This window comes from Coenobita brevimanus, chromosome 74 (genome assembly GCF_032717465.1).
Source record: "Coenobita brevimanus isolate Jiangsu-jjx chromosome 74, ASM3271746v2, whole genome shotgun sequence".
Taxonomy (NCBI): Eukaryota; Metazoa; Arthropoda; class Malacostraca; order Decapoda; family Coenobitidae; genus Coenobita; species Coenobita brevimanus.
In genome coordinates, this window is record NC_137027.1 from 6495150 (window position 1) to 6511293 (window position 16144).

General features: G+C 43.5%; 1 pseudogene; it reads left to right on the top strand.

Annotated features, from left to right (window-relative positions):
* The window catches only part of LOC145407667 (cell adhesion molecule Dscam2-like), a 245115-nt pseudogene extending 230693 nt beyond the window's left edge, over positions 1–14422 (top strand).
* The last annotated feature ends 1722 nt before the right edge of the window (positions 14423–16144 follow it).

Below are 16144 nucleotides of genomic sequence, written 5' to 3' on the forward strand. Positions count from 1 at the left end.
ACATGGTGTGGTGACAGGACTGTTTTCCTGTCAGTCGATCTGTTCTGTTCTGTTAACTTTTTATCTTCCCAGACCTCCTTCCCCCTCCCCCCCAAGTTTCCTGCTTTGCATTCCCTTTCTCTCTTGTTTCCTCTTCCAAATCATGTTTATTCTCTGTCCAGATTTGTTTTTTTTCTCTTCCACAGTCCAACTTCTTTTTCCCCCCTCACCCAGGTGGAGTCCTGTGGGAGTACGGGCGTGAGGGAAGGTGCCCCCCCTCCCATTTATTTATTTATTTTTTTCATTTCCGACTGTCACTTCCTCTATTACCCAGTCTTTTTTCCCTCTCCCCAGTCTAACTCTTCCCATTCTTTATTTGTCCAGGTGGAGTTCGTATAGTGGTGGGGGCATGGGCATGAAAATAGGGTGGCGACTAGTTTGTTTCCTAATATCCCCCTTTCCCATACCCAGTCTTTTTTTTTCCCTTTCCCCAGTCTAACTCCCCCCTTTCTTTTTGTCCAGGTGGAGTTCGTACAGTGGTGGGGGCATGGGTATGAGAATGGGAGATCGCCATCCCCACACGCCCTCCATGGGATCCGCCGTCCTTGTCATTGAAGCCGCCCATGCCTCTGACGCACACTCCTTCACCTGCACCGCTAACAACTCCCTGGGCATGGATCAGGTGAGGCGGAGGGACGGGAGAAGAAGGGGGGAAGGAAGAGCGAGGGGGAGAGGGAAGAAAGAGAAAGGATAGAAGGAGAAGGCTGAGAAAATGGTAGGCATATGATTGAGTGCAAATGCCTCCCACTCCTTCACGTGTGCTGCAAACTACTTGATGACATGGATCACGTGAAGGGAGTTGTGTGTGTGTGTGTGTGTGTGTGTGTGTGTGTGTGTGTGTGTGTGTGTGTGTGTGTGTGTGTGTGTGTGTGTGTGTGTGTGTGTGTGTGTGTGTGTGTGTGTGTGTGTGTGTGTGTGTGTGTGTGTGTGTGTGTGTGCTTGGGCGTGGGCGTGAGCGTGGCCAGTGGAGGGTGAGATAAGAAGCAGGAAGTAAGGTGGGAGGAACAGGGAAGAGAGTAGAAAAACGAAAATGGGAAGGGAGAGGAAGAAGGAGGTAGAAGGGAGAGGAAGAGGTGGAAAAAATTAGTAGGTGTCCTCCAATTCTTTACTTGCATATATGACAACTATCAAGGCATGGATGTGGGTGTGTTAGGGTTTGTGGGGGGAGGGGGGAAGGAAAGTAGAGAGAGAGAGAAGGAAAGTAGAAGTACGAGGATGGAGTTCAGGAAGAGGGAAAGAGAGATGAAGGTGGAGGTGAAGGGTGCTGGGGAGAGGAGAAAGAGAAAAGGGAGATTGAAATGTAAGGAAAGGTTGATCGACTGGAAACAACTCTCTCGGTATGGATTGAGGGGAAATTGGAGGGAGGTAGGGGGAGTAGGGGAAGGGGGGAAGGAAGGTAGTGGCAGTGATGAAGGGGAGGGGGAAGGAAAGAAGGAAGGAAGGGAGAGGGAAAAGAACGACCTACGGAAAAGTGAGTGACTGCAACAATCTCTATAGGCATGGGTCAGGTGCAGTTAGGGTGAGGGAAGAAGGAAGGAAAGAAAGAAAGAAAAAGAAGGTGCGAAAAAGGAGAAGATAGGAAAGGAGGAAGAAAGGAAGGGTGAGCGATTGAAGAGAAACAGTGGGTGACAGAAAAAGTAAATGGAAGAGGAAGGAGGAAGAGAAAGGGAGAAGGAGAAAAGGGAAAATTGATCAACTGGAAGCCTCTCCCTTCTATGTATGGATTGTAGGTGGGAGGGAGGGAAGAATTTATGAAGAGTGGAGAGGGAAGGAAGAAGAGTGTGAAGAATGGAAAGAGAGGAAGGAAAGGAATAAGGAAAACTGTGATGGACGGATGAGGGAAGGAAGAGGGTGGATGGCGAGGAGGAAGAAAGAGAGCGATGGAAAGGGAGAAGGAGAAAGAAAGTAGGGGGAGGAGGGTGAAGAAGAGAAGGAAGAGGAGAAAGAATAAGAAGAAGGAGAAGAAAGAGGGTATTGGAGAAAGGAGGAATGGAGGAAGAAAATGGAGGGGATCTGAGGAAGGAAGGAAGAGTTTGGAAAGTAAGGGGAGAAAAAGAGAGTAGATGGGATAGAGAAAGGAGGTGGATGGGAGGAAGAAGGAAGGGGTAGAAAGAGAGAAGGAAGGATTAGGGTGGAAGGGAAAAGAAAATATGGAGGAAGAATCTGGATGGGGGGGGAGGAGAAGGTGGAGGAGAATATAGGAAGCAAGATACTGGAGAGAGTAGGGAGGAGGGGGAAGTGAAGGAGAAAGTAGGGAGGAAGAGGGTGGGGGTGAGGGGAGGAGGAAGGGGAATGTGGAAAGAGAAAGGATGAGGGGGGGGAAGAGGAAGGACGTGAAGGGAGGGATAGATAACCAAAGTCTATTAGTATTCATTTCTTGTCCATCTGACCTGCAGTTGATCAGATGTGAAGGGAATGAAAGATGGAGGTATTGTGGAAGAAATATACTGTACCCACATACTGTAAGTTTTTTTTTTTTTTAAGATATTTTATTGTCTAGGCTCATCTTGAACCCTTTTACCGAAACTACTCCATATTTTCTCAGTAAGCAAAATTTCCCTATGGGTATTGTTATCCTTTTGAACAAGTCACAGTACCGTTAAATCAGAACTTATATCACATTATTCTCATTACTTGATAGGTCTGAAGAAGAAATTCACTTACAAGTATTACTTATAAGAAACAACACAAATAAGGGCTAATAAATCATGAACATAGCAAGAACCTACGAATAACCACCACCACCACCCTCTGTCTGGATTAGTTTTGCAAACATTAATTATTAGCGTCTATCTAATTTACGTAGTTATTACCCTCTCGCTATTTGCTCTGAACAAAGGCAGTGTTATGCAGTCTTATGGTTTTGTGGTGTGTGTATTGTAAAATAGATCTGCAGAATTGTTTATTGAAGTACAAAGAGTATTCAAAGTTTTAAGTATTTCTTCATGTAGAAGGTAGAATCCCTCAATAATATCTTGAAATTCCAGCTTTTTAATTTTTTCTGTTTCAAGAGGTAGACCATGTATATACCCCATATACAGTATATATCTATCTATCTGTCTGTCTGTCTGTCTGTCTATCTATCTATCTATCTGTCAATTTATCTGTCTATCTATCTATCTATATCTGTCTATCTATCTATCTATATATATATACACTCGGATGATGTAGACTTGTACATACCAACAAGTTGCAGCGAAAAAAAAAAAAAGGTGTGTACATGAAGAGAAATGTGTGTGTGAGAGAGAGAGAGAGAGAGAGAAAAGGAGGAAGGGAGGGAGGAAGGGAGGGGACACCAAACCCCCTTCCTCCGTTCCTGCCGCACTGTAATAGCTTGTAAACTGCTCTCAGGGTGTTAAAAAAAAAAAGTATTGGTGGGGTTTAGAATATTGGAAGCTTTGTGGCGGGGCGGGTGGAAGGGGAGTAATTGTGGGGTGGAGGTGACTGCAGGCTCGGCAGGGGAGGTGAGGAGACACGGGAGAGGGGAGAAGCATGGCTGAAAAAGGGGGAGATCGGCACGGCAAATGGTGGGTGGACAGGAACAACAGCGGCAAGGATGGAGGCAGGCACGGCACGAAAAATTGGGGGCGGGCACGGTAAGGGATGTTGGGGGGCTGTCATGCCAAGGTAAAAGGGGGAGGCAGGGACGGCAAGGGGTAGAGGAGAGCAAGCACGACAAGGGACGGGGTACAAACATGTCAGGGGAGGAGGCAGGCAGGCACGGCAAGAGTTGGGGGCTCAGGCACGGCAAAGGTCGGAGGGGTTCAGACACAGGAACGGCAAGGGGAATGGGGGGAGGTGGAATCATCGACATACCACGAACAGTCAAACGGTGAATACGAGGTGTGATCAGAAAAGTTTTGATAATGACTTCACCAGTTTATAATGAATGGCTAATGGCTCACGTCACTGCTTGTTGTAGACGACCTGTACAGGTATATGTAATGCTGGTTACATTTTATTTGAACCCTAACTATGACGGAGGAATGAGTCGCGTTGGTTAGTAATCGAACAGTCTTTCAGTCAAACTACACTTGGCTATCAACAGAGCCAAAAGGTGCTATGGACGTTCATCAGATTAGACCAGTGGCGCTTTTTGTTTTTATTTCTGGATATGCAAATTCTGATAATAATGTCTCCCCTAGATGACCGTGGAGATACTGGTGGAGACCCGGCTGACCGTGTCCGTCACCCCCCGTACCTTGACCGCCGACCTGGGGGGTACAGCGACCTTCACCTGCACCGCGTCAGACCCAGCAGCATCGTTGTCATGGTTAGTATCGTCATGCAGGTTGGCAGATAAAACATGTATGTATAAGCTTTTGTTGCCTCAAATGTCTGGATTGAAATATTAACCCCTGGCCCCTACTATCCTAAAGGGGTTAAACAGGTTGGGTGAAACAATCTCGTCCTAGGTTTATGTGGTTGGTCTTACTTTTGTGTCATGCTAAAGATATATCATGCTCTAACGTAGCATTCATGTCGACTCATCCTAGTTTCTGTCTTATTATCTGACCACTGTTCGTTCATCCATTCTGGCTGCATTATTTGCTGTATGCCGCTCCCCATATTCCACATCTCTTCATTCACTCCTACTGATTTACCCTAATTTTAACCTTAAGTAACTTTCAATTACCTCTCCTGAATTGTTTTTACTCTAACCATTCACCCCCATTTTCATTTGTTCATGCTAATAGCTTGGCTGTTTTCCATTACCTAATTGTTATCCTTACACCTTACTTCCTCTTCCATCCTGAGCTTGTTATGTCTGGCCCATATACTGTGAGGGTGTCTAACATGGAAAGGTTTCAGGTGAGACCATTTTGCATAATCCATTGGCCGACATATGCTACACAGAAAGCAAAAGGAGAAAGAGTTTAAGATAGCCCTTCTTTGCAGCATCTCGTCTGAATTTGCTACAAAGAAAATCTAATACGGACTGAGATAAGAAAGCTTATTTTGTCAGTGTCTGGTGCGGGATTTGCTCCACCGATATGATCTCCTTCTCCCCCCTTCATCACCATTTCACTGTCCTTAATCCCAAAGCTAAAATACAGAATGCGTCCTAATGTGACTAGTCTGGAATTACACGGATTGCGAGAGTTAAAATTAGCATGATGGCGTAGGTCTGTTACAATCTAGTTCGGCATGAGACAAAGAAGGTCCATTTGGCAACATCTGATTTCAAGATTTTCTTTATCGATATTCTGTCCTCCTCCCCCACGACACTTGACTGTTAAGGCTAATTCGAGGTCCTAATATATCTTTAAATTAGCTGGACTTGTTTAAACTGGGTCCAATTTGTAATCTTGTAGTCTCGATTTATCTAAACTGGGTCCATTTTGTAATCTTGTGAGCTCCATTTTTTTCTTTTCATCATGTGGTTAAAATATCTTCCAGTCTCTATTTGCCACACCGATATTCTCGCCTCATCACCACGGCACTGTCCTCACTCCCAAAGCCATCACTGGGTTGTAATGTGGCTGCTCTGTAATTGTACCAAGAGTTTAAATTAGTTCCCCCCTTGCGCCGTGTCCTACAACCTCACCTCGGCCTCAACACACACACCCCGGGGGCCTCTGGGACTAGCCTCGACCCACTCCTCCACGCAACACAGTGTTGGGGCGAGGGAGTGAGTTGCTGTCCCCGCCTTTGTTTAATTTTTAAGCTGTGGGTTTGTGTTGTGTTGGGCGATGTCGTGTGTTGGTTTCCTCTGAACGCTTCCTACATGCAACTGTTCTGAGTTATTTTTCTTGAATCTCTAAACATTTCGCCGATATTTGTCTCTGTAACAGTAAAATTCAGTAAAATTACTTGATTTTTTACAGACTATTTCATCTTTCCTCAAGATGGTTCACTGGCATCACTTGGGTTTAGAATATTTATCTTCGGCATTTATCCAAATTAGTAGTCAGCTCCTAGAAGAAACACATTCATGTTGTATGGGAGGGGGGAGGGAAGAATCCCTATCAGAAGATTTCTTTTTAGAGAATTAAATTGCATAAAATATACCCGTTGACATTTGTTATTCTCGAACTGTAGTCACTCAGTCACTCGAGGCCAGATGGTAATTTTTGTTGCTCTTCTTACACATGTTAAGTATAGATAGGTTGACAGCCACACTATACTCTGCCCACTTTCATTTAACCGAAAATTACCGTCTCTCCATCTTGAATGCTGAGCTAGAATAAAAGATTGGCATTAATATTTAGTGCAAGTATGACGTGCTACGGAAATGATGTAAAGCCGTAGTATTGTCCTCTGTTATGAAGCTGCGTGAATCGAGCTGCAAAAGGACGAATATCTGTGCCAAGTTAAAGTGGTCGAACAGTGCATTCCTTAGACTTTCTTCCCCTCATTCGTTATCCAAGGCCCTTGAAATAAGTCTCGGTATCGTACGCTCAGGGGTAAATAAAAGAGATATACGTCCAGGGAGTCTGCTTTTCTGATTACCCTGGAAATAGACCTCTGCCCATCATGTCTTACCTGCCTCTCCCACCGGACCACATTGATTAAAACGATTCCGAGAATTTTGCAGGAGATGTTGCACGAGGGATATTTGGATCCACCACTATTGATAGGCAGTTTTTCATGATCCTTCACTCATGCACGGGATATGTAATTACTCCTCAAAACGCAGATATTATTAACAGCCTTTTTAAACTGCAGTGTTCTTCTTAACCCAGCCATTTTTCTCTCCTCTCTATCAGGTACTACAACAGGTGGAGTCAGGAAGGGAAGAATTACTCAGAAAACCCTGTTACTCACAACCAGATGTATATTAACCTTTCGTCTACTCTGTCAGGTGCTACAGGTGGCCAGTGATAGAGTAAGTGGGCAGCTTCTAATTGGCTAAGAGAAATCCATCTCATCATAGCCAGCTAATTTGAACTCCCTCCTCTTCTAACTTTTCCCAGGTACTAGGGCGGATTGCCAGTGGTAGGGTAAGGGGGACGATTTTAGTTCGCTGAGAAAACCTACCACTCAAGATCCAACGTAGCCATTTTAAGCATCAGCGGTCTTCTTAACCCAGCTGTTTTTACCTTCATACTCCCAGGTCCTATAACGAATCGCAGTGCATGGGTTTGGTCGTGTGGTGGCGACAGGACGACAGATGAATGTGTTGGTGCTGGCGAAGGGCGATTTTAGTCCTTTGCTGGAGAAATATAGTGATAAAACCCATTAACCCAGCCAATTTACGTTTCCCTCACCAGGTACCACAACGGGTCACCAGTGGTTGGATCTGGTCGTGTGATGGAGAGGAGGATAATTTTATTCCTGTGAGAGAGAGATGTTGCTGGAAAAATATGGTGGAATACTCGACTGACGAGCCAAATTTAACTCTTCATCCTCATCCTCCTCATCTCCCTTCAGGTACTACAACGGATCGCCAGTGGTTGGGTCAGGTCGAGTGGTGGCGACAGGGCGACAGCTGATAGTGTCCGGGGTGACGCACGACGACCCCGGCATGTACCAGTGTCAGGCGGTGAGGGGGGGCAGGGCGGCACACCAGGCGGCGCAGCTCATTCTGGGAGGTAATGTGGCCGACACTGTGGGATTAGGATTTTTTATTATTTTTTTTAGTGAGAGCCAGTGCCTTCAGTGCCTAATCCCACCGTAATCTGGACACAGTTTTCACGTCTATTTTTTTCTTTTTTTTATTATTATACGTTGGCAAGTTTAACAAAAAATTATTCACGAACATACAGATAACCTATCATTATGAAAATTTATGTCCAGCTAGTAGGGTTAATTTTACGTGCAGTTTACCCAGGGCATTCATAGCTGTCCGATTATATGCTTTCGACTTTGGTAGAAAGAGAGAGAGAGAGAGAGAGAGAGAGAGACCCATAGGCTGACTGGCGCGCCGGGATCATATGCAATCTACACCTAATTTGCATACAAATTGTGTTTAATGTACCGATGATTTGACTTAAGCTTATCATTTGAATTTGGTGTAATTAGAAGAGGTATACAGTATGTATGTGTGTGTATATAATATATACTGTATATATATATATATATATATATATATATATATATATATATATATATATATATATATATATATATATAATATAGATAGATAGATAGATATATGAGAGAGAGAGAGAGAGATTGGTAGATAGATAAATAGATATAGATAGACAGATATTTATTGTATTTATTTATTTATTTATGTAGATAGAGATATTCAGGTTATATACAATTTTTCTGTCTTATTTAGCAGATGAGTCACAGGAGAATGACATTTTTTTTTTTTTTTTTTTTTTAAATAACAGAACGGAGGAAGGAAAAACAAATGGAGAAAAAAAAATAATCCATACACCAGATTACTGGTGTCCTCTGTTCATAAAATATCTGTAACAGTTAGACTTGAACAGTTGTAGGTTGAAATTTGGAGGAAAACAACTCTGGGGAAGCGAGTTCCAGAGAGATGCAGTTCGGGGAATGAAAGAATTCTGATAGGCAGAAGTTCTGCAATGTGGTTGAGTGACATTCCAGTCATGAGCGCTACCAGATGCCCGTGTAGCACGAGGGAAGGCATGGAGAGGTGGCACCATGGACGCAACTTCGTCGGAGCATTTGCCAAAAAAATATCTGTAAAATAATGCAAGGGAGGCAACATTCCTTCTTACTTGCAGGGGAGGTAGTTTATATGTAATGGCAGGATTGTTAATGATTCTAACAGCTTTATTCTGAATTTTGTCTAGTTGTCTTAATGCAACCTCTCCACAACCATTCCACAAGGGTGAGCAATATTCAAGCTGAGAGCGCACATGACTCTTATAAATTATAGCTAACTGCTCATCGGCGAAGAAGTTACGGACTCTGTACAATAATCCAAGTTTCTTTGAGGCGGTTTTAGCAAGTGATCTGACATGAGAGGTCCAGCTGAGGGCACTGTTAAGTGAGACACCAAGAATTTCAATACTTTTGGAGATGGGAATATTAGTAGCACTGAAGGTAATGTACGAATCTGGCAATATCTGTCTATTAGTAAACTGTATATATTTAGTTTTACTAGCATTAAAAGAGACAAGGTTGTTTTGTCCCCATTCACTGATTGTAGATAGATCTTGATTTATGGAGATAGCTGTATTGAGTTGAGAGGTAGAGATATTAGACTTTGTAAATGGATGTCTGAGTGTGAATGAACTATGTAGTGTTGAGTCATCTGCATATGAGTGAATGGGATTGTGAGTGACAGATAAGAGATCATTAATATGAACCAGAAATAGGGTTGGCGCCAGAACTGATCCCTGTGGCACGCCGGCGTTAATTGAGTGGAAATTCGAATATACATCATCTACTTTTACTCTTATTTTCCTGTCACTGAGATAAGAAGAAATCAAAGGAACAAAAGACGTTAGTCCATAGCAAGGGAGTTTGGACAGCAGGGAACGGTGCAAATGTTGTATACATTTGATGGATGTGGTATATGATATGGTAACACTGGGTGGCTGTGAAGTGGTGACTGATTCTCCTGTGTTGTGTGGGTAGACTCCAAGCCGGTGCTGCACTACCGCTTCATCGAGCAGAGCATCCGCCAGGGACCTCCAGTCTCACTCAAGTGCTCGGCAGTCGGCAACCCCGCACCCTCCCTCACCTGGACGCTAGATGGCCTGCCGGTGCCCCCCCAGACGGACAGGTGAGCTTATAAGTACTACCTGTACACGTTTGATATTAGCCACACCTCTCGCACATTCTGTTTTTGTATACCTTATATGAACTATCGCAACCCAATATTAGCTTTTTATACTGAGTAGAGCTTCTGCTCAGCTATTCCTGCCAGCTTCCGCTTGTGGGTTTGTTGTATAGGTTTGCCACTGTTTTGAGACGATGAAAGCGACATATTGAGTCGACACGTACAGCCGAAGATTAAAATATTGCTTCATTTTGAGTTAGGCTGTTGCTTAGTTCTAACAAAATGCTATGAAAATAATGTTGAATTTCCAAGATCACATCGCTTGGTTTCAAGTTTCGTTATTTATTGTTATGGAGTGGATCAGAACTTGCTCGCAACTGGACATTATTTTTCTGTCTATGTGAAGCACACTACCTGGATAGTAAGTGATTTGAAGGTTGTTGTATGGAAATATACTGCTGATTCTAAATGTGCATAATAACATACTGAAGGTACCCCCTATATGTGATTCTTTTTCTCTCCACAGAGGGTGGTGATGTTGGAGTTGATGTTTGTGACGTATGTGTGTGATGTGTGCGAGACTGTACGCGAATTATAGACCCAGCAGTACGTGATTCTCTCTCTCTGTGCAGGGTGGTGGTGGGTGAGCAGATGGGTGCGCGGGGCAAGGTGGTAGGTCACGTGAATATCTCCCACACCAGGGTGGAGGACGGTGGCAGGTACCAGTGTGTGGCATCCAATAGAGTTGGGGTGGCCTCACATGCTGCCAACCTCAACATATACGGTGAGTGAAGCCTGAAAGGTGTGGGTAAGGATGCAGGCGAGAAAGAAGAGGCAGGAGTGTGTAGTTAGGAAGTGAGAGCTTTGGTTGAAAATGTCGACACAGATAATTTTCGTGGTATCAGAGAAAATCTCGTTTAAAGATATACAGGTAAATATCAGGTGAAAATAAGTTTGACATCACATCAAGTACTTGCGGAACAATGTTATGCTTGAATTTAGCCGTAAGTAAGGAAAATAATACCGGTACGCAATTTCTCAAACACTGAAAATGTGGATGGTCATTTGTACAGTCCTTATTTCCGGCTAAACTGAAACGTAGCATTGTTCAGCAAGTACCTGATATTAAGTCTAAACTATTTTCACACTATATTTTTCCCTTCTGAACGCGACTTGTGCTAAGACTGTACGAAAAAATTGATTAGTGTCGATATTTTTCAACTTCCTTGTAGCTCAAAACTCGCAAGTGGCCAATTGTTGAAAAATTAAAGAAAAGAGCAACTGAGGGGAAGGACAGGTACCAGTGTGGAAGTGAGGGGAGTGGACGAAAAACAAGAAAACTAGAGGCGGGGAAACTGTAAGGAAGAGAGGAGTTGGGTGGCGGAGGGGAAGGACGAGGAACAGTGAGGTAAGGGCATTGAAGGGTACAGGTACGGGGAGTGTGGGGAAGGCTGGGGTAAGGAGAAAGTGGAGGTAGACAGGGATGAAGGAATGTAGGGTGGAGGAAGGAGTGGGGGAAGGTGGGGGTAGATGGGAGTGAAGGAATATAGGGTGGAGGAAGAAGAAGGGGAAGGTGGAGGTAGATGGGAGTGAAGGAATGTAGGGTGGAGGAAAGAGAGGGGGGAGGTGGAGGTACATGGGAGTGATGGAATATGGGATGGAGGGGAAGATAGGCAAGGGTAGGTAGATGGGAATGAAGGAATAGTGGGTGGAGGAAGGAGATGGGGGAGGTGGAGGTAGATAGGAGTGAAAGAATGTGGGATGGAGGAGAAGATAGGCAAGGGTAGGTAGAGGCAGGTGGGGTACGTTGAAATAAATGGTGCGTAGGTAGTATGGGATGAGAGTGATTAATATTCCGGGAAGAAGTACTTAAAGGATTATACGTAAGAGCAGTGGGAGATTAAGAACCGTCAGAGCAGTAGGTGTATTTATGGTTGTCATCTGTCAGAATTAGTAATCAAGAAGAGAGTAAAATGCTTATAATTTTTTCACCTCAATTTGACCCAGATTTTAGCCTTTATTTATTTATTTATTTATTTAATAATAATAATTATAATAAGTTGGTGGTAGGTGGTGGCGACCATCATCCACTCACTTGATGTAGTGCTGCCTACTTCTTCCTTAGCCTTTATACTTCTTTTTCTTTGTGTTTTCCTCTCTTCCTATTTCTCCCATCTATCCTGTCACTTCTTATTGCCTTTCTTTCCATTACAGGTGGCTTTACATTGAGATATAAGCCTAATGGTATTCTGTAAGCCAAGAAACCATTTACAATGCTGAGTGGTAACCATATAACCAAACCATACGTTCTCCCTACGTGTCAACAAGTGGGTTGGTGGAGGGTTAGTGCCCCTCCCTGTAAAACAAATAACTCAAAGTCAAATGGCCACCCCTTATGAGATTATGGCGTCTGGCAATAGACAGAGAAAGATATAATAATAATAATAATAATAATAATAATAATAATAATAATAATAATAATAATAATAATAATAATAATAATAATAATAATAATAATAATAATAGTAATAATAATAATAATAAAAATAAACAGATGGGTGGTCTGGTATTTGTCGACATGTAGATAATGGGAATATAGGGAGACTACCCAGAATTGTAAGGATAAGGAAGAATATAAGAAACGTCAGAGTCCATATGATAAACGGAAAGCATTAGGGAGAAGATTTTGCAGAAGGGGAGAATAAAGGAGAGTATAATAATAAATGGGAATATTATGAAGAACATGTTGAAGAAAGGGAGAATAAGGGGGAATAAAAATCAGAAAATGGAATATGAGGCAGTTGTGATCAAAAGTGACGAAAACAGAATATAATAAGAAAAGCGAAGTTTTCAGGAGAAACTAACAGGGAATAAAAAGTCTAATTTTAAAGTGGTAAAATTAGTGAGCAAATAAGATGAAAAGATTGTGAAAATAAGGAATGAGTAGGTTTAGGGAGGCAATGTTTGTGGATGACGGGATGTGGTCAACAGATACCAAGGTTAATGGATGTTATGAATAGACGAGACAGTATCATCGTCATCATCATCATCATCCGGACCTCCTTTCCCACCCAAGGGCAGGGTGAGGAGTAATGAACAGATATTTTACCCTTATTGATTCCCACCACATCCTCTCCATCCTTCTCTCCCTTTCATTCACCTCCCATCACCTCCATTTCCCCCTGATCTTCCATCTCCTCCATCCATCTCACCTTTCCCATCCACCTCCTCCTCCACCAGCACCTCCCACCTCCCCATCCATATTTCTCATCCACCTCTATGTCCACCTTCTTCCTCTTTCAGCACCCCATCCACTTCCCTTCTTAGACTCGTACTTGGCTGTCAACCTTCCGTCCACCTTCCCATCCACTTTCTCCATACACCTCGCCATACACCTTTCACTCTTCCATGCCTGTCCGTTTCACCATCCTCCTTTCACATTGGTCGTTTTCCTGTTTTACTTTTCGCTCCACATTTCCCGTCCACATGAAAAGAGAAACCTGTCCTGTACACAGGAAAAGTCATCCAAAATATTACCAATATGCCGGGAATCGAACCCGGGACTCTCAAGTGAGAGCCAGGCAGCATACCACTACACCACGACTAGGTAAAGAGTTAATTTTTACCTGGTCGTGGTGTAGTGGTATGCTGCCTGGCTCTCACCTGAGAGTCCCGGGTTCGAGTCCCGGCATATTGGTGATATACTGGATGGATTTCCTGTCCACCTTCCCTTGTTCCTCCATTTTAATTTCTTCCTACTCATCCATATTTCACCTATCTGATCCACCTTTCCCATGCCTTATTTTCATCACACCTGTCCATCTTCGTATGTCCCTGCTTCCCTGGGATTTCTCTAACCAGAATCGATTACCCCTTATCCAACCATCTCATCTCCCCACATCCTCCTTCATCCTTTCATTTCCTTGCTTCCTCATTCTTCCCACTTCTCCTTATCTCCCCAGCCAGCCAAACTTTGTACCCCCCACTCACACCTCCCCTCATTCATCCTGTTCCCGTCTTTCTTCCTTCCCTACTCATCCTGTTCCCGTCTTTCTTCCTCCCCTACTCACCCCATCCCCTGTCTCCCCACCTCCTACCCTTCGCCAATCATGCGTAATCCCATCCCCATGTTTTCCTCTCATCAAGACTCCCTATCGTTCATTTCGTTACTTCCCCAGTTTCCCTTGCTTGCCCTTGTTTCCACAAATTTATCAACCTTCAGCCAGTCATACTCAGTCTCTTCTCCACAGGCTCCTCACCCCTACCTCTCTGCCCAGCCTACACCTTGCTTATCTTCCCACCTCCTCCCTATCCTAGACAAGTCACACCTAACCCCATCACCTTCATGTTCCCCACTTCCCAAGGCTGTTTGCCGTCTCACTTTCTTACTTTCCTTGTCTACCTTACTGCTTGTAGACTCCCTAATGTTTCTAGTGTCGTCTATCTTCAGTTTCCATACAACAAACCTTTTCACTCTTCGCAAAGGTTCCCTATGACCCACCTTCCTCTCCACCCTACCCACCTCTCTGTTTCCCCCTCCATCCTACCCACCTCTATCTTCCCCCCTCCCCCTCCTCTCAGCACGTGTCTTTACTCCCCCAGGTCCCCCCGTGGCGCGTCCCCTTGCAGCTGTGACGGCGGTGGCAGGGGAGAAGATGGAACTGAGGTGTCCCGTTGCTGGCTATCCTCTCCACACCTTCACTTGGATCAAAGGTAAGTTACAGAGGGTCGTAACAGAGACCTGACGTCCGTATCCTGATTGGTTAAGGAAGTACCCCAGCTCTCCTGCCTTACTAGATCATTTAGGTGTCTGGTATGTAATTGTATTCTTGTGTATTTTTTACCCAATTCATTTCAGCATAAAGAGTTTAAATAACATTAAAGAAATAGTTAGACGTAATATTCAGCAGTAATAATTTAGGAAGTGGTGCTAAAAAAAACTCGTAAGTCGACTAAAAGACGGATTTTTAAGTTAGTTTTGTAAATCTCTAGCAACTGCCAATTATGGCACAGGTCTGTGACCAAATGAAGTCATCGAGTCTCTGGTTGCGGATTCACTAGACTGATCTTCAAACCCTGTGGATAAAAAGACAACGAAAGAACTTTCGCTGTCGGTAATACTTCGAAAATATCACTCATATATACATTATTCCCCCTTGCCCAAATACTTGCACTCTCCACGCATCCATTCCCACTTCTCTTTGCCTGTTCCTTACTTCCATTGCATTACTGTATTCCCCCTCTTCACGCTCCTATTCACACATCTCCCGTCACACTCCTAAGACCGGCTTTCTAGATCATTACTCTTATGGCGCAGGGAATTCATTGTGATTATTCCCCATAGATTATTGTCATTATAATTTTACAGAAATGCCATACCATCTTTCTGTGTGGTGCGCTTGTCATGTACTGAACTCTTACGTTTTTTTCCTTAATGGTGTAATAGCTGATTGTTTAGTTCCATTATGTATATTTACGTCTTTCTGCGGACAGGTATGTTGATGTGGACAGGTATTAGTTTGCTTATCCCTCGTTATGATTATGTTCTCATCGAGGTTATTACTTTCAACATTTATTTTAAGCTGTAAGAATTCATCGTGCTTTAAATTGCCCATGAAGATATATAAACTGGTGCCATATACTCGAGGGAAGTACTATGCAAACTGTGTGTGCTTAGAGAGGGATAATTCTGCTGTTCTTTCGTAATGATAATGACGGATAGTTTCATGTTAGAAGGTCGATTCCATTCCAGTGATTTGGTTCTTGGTCTTCTTTATACTTCACCTCCTGTTCCCATCTGTTCCGAAAAGAATAAAAAGACAAGATGAATTTTCCTTTGCTTTCTTCATTTAGCTTCGTAATATCACTGGTTTACTTTTAATGGAGCCTCAAAACGTTATCACCTCACTCGTATCCTCACTCACTCATCTTATCCTCCATCACTTGTTACATCTCATACATCACTTCATCACTCTCAGCACCTCCCGCATTCAAAATTCCCATCATGAAATTACTCTTTCGCTCTTGACACCCCTCATAGAACAACTCAGAACTCCGATTTGTGACATTCATACCACTTTGCATCCCCCATATTATCTCTTTTAAGACTTAACACCTTATCACAGCGTTAAGTCTTAATACTCCCATCATAAAATAATTCTCTCCCGCTCTTAACACCTCTCATAACATCAGTCTGATAACCCGCTCATAACGTCTCTGTCTTGCACTTAACTCCCCTCACTCTTGATAATCACCTCGTATTCTCCTATTAAAGACCCGTCCCCTCTTCTCTCTCCCCTGTCTTACCCCAGCCTCTCTTCAGTTCTCCCAACTCCAGTTCTTCTTTCCATCCTCAATCTTCCCGAACGCTGCTATAATCTACTCTCGTCTCTTTCTTTCCCATCCTCTTTCTTTTGTTCGTCTCCTCTTTCCAGCCCCTCCCCCCTCTTTCTCCCG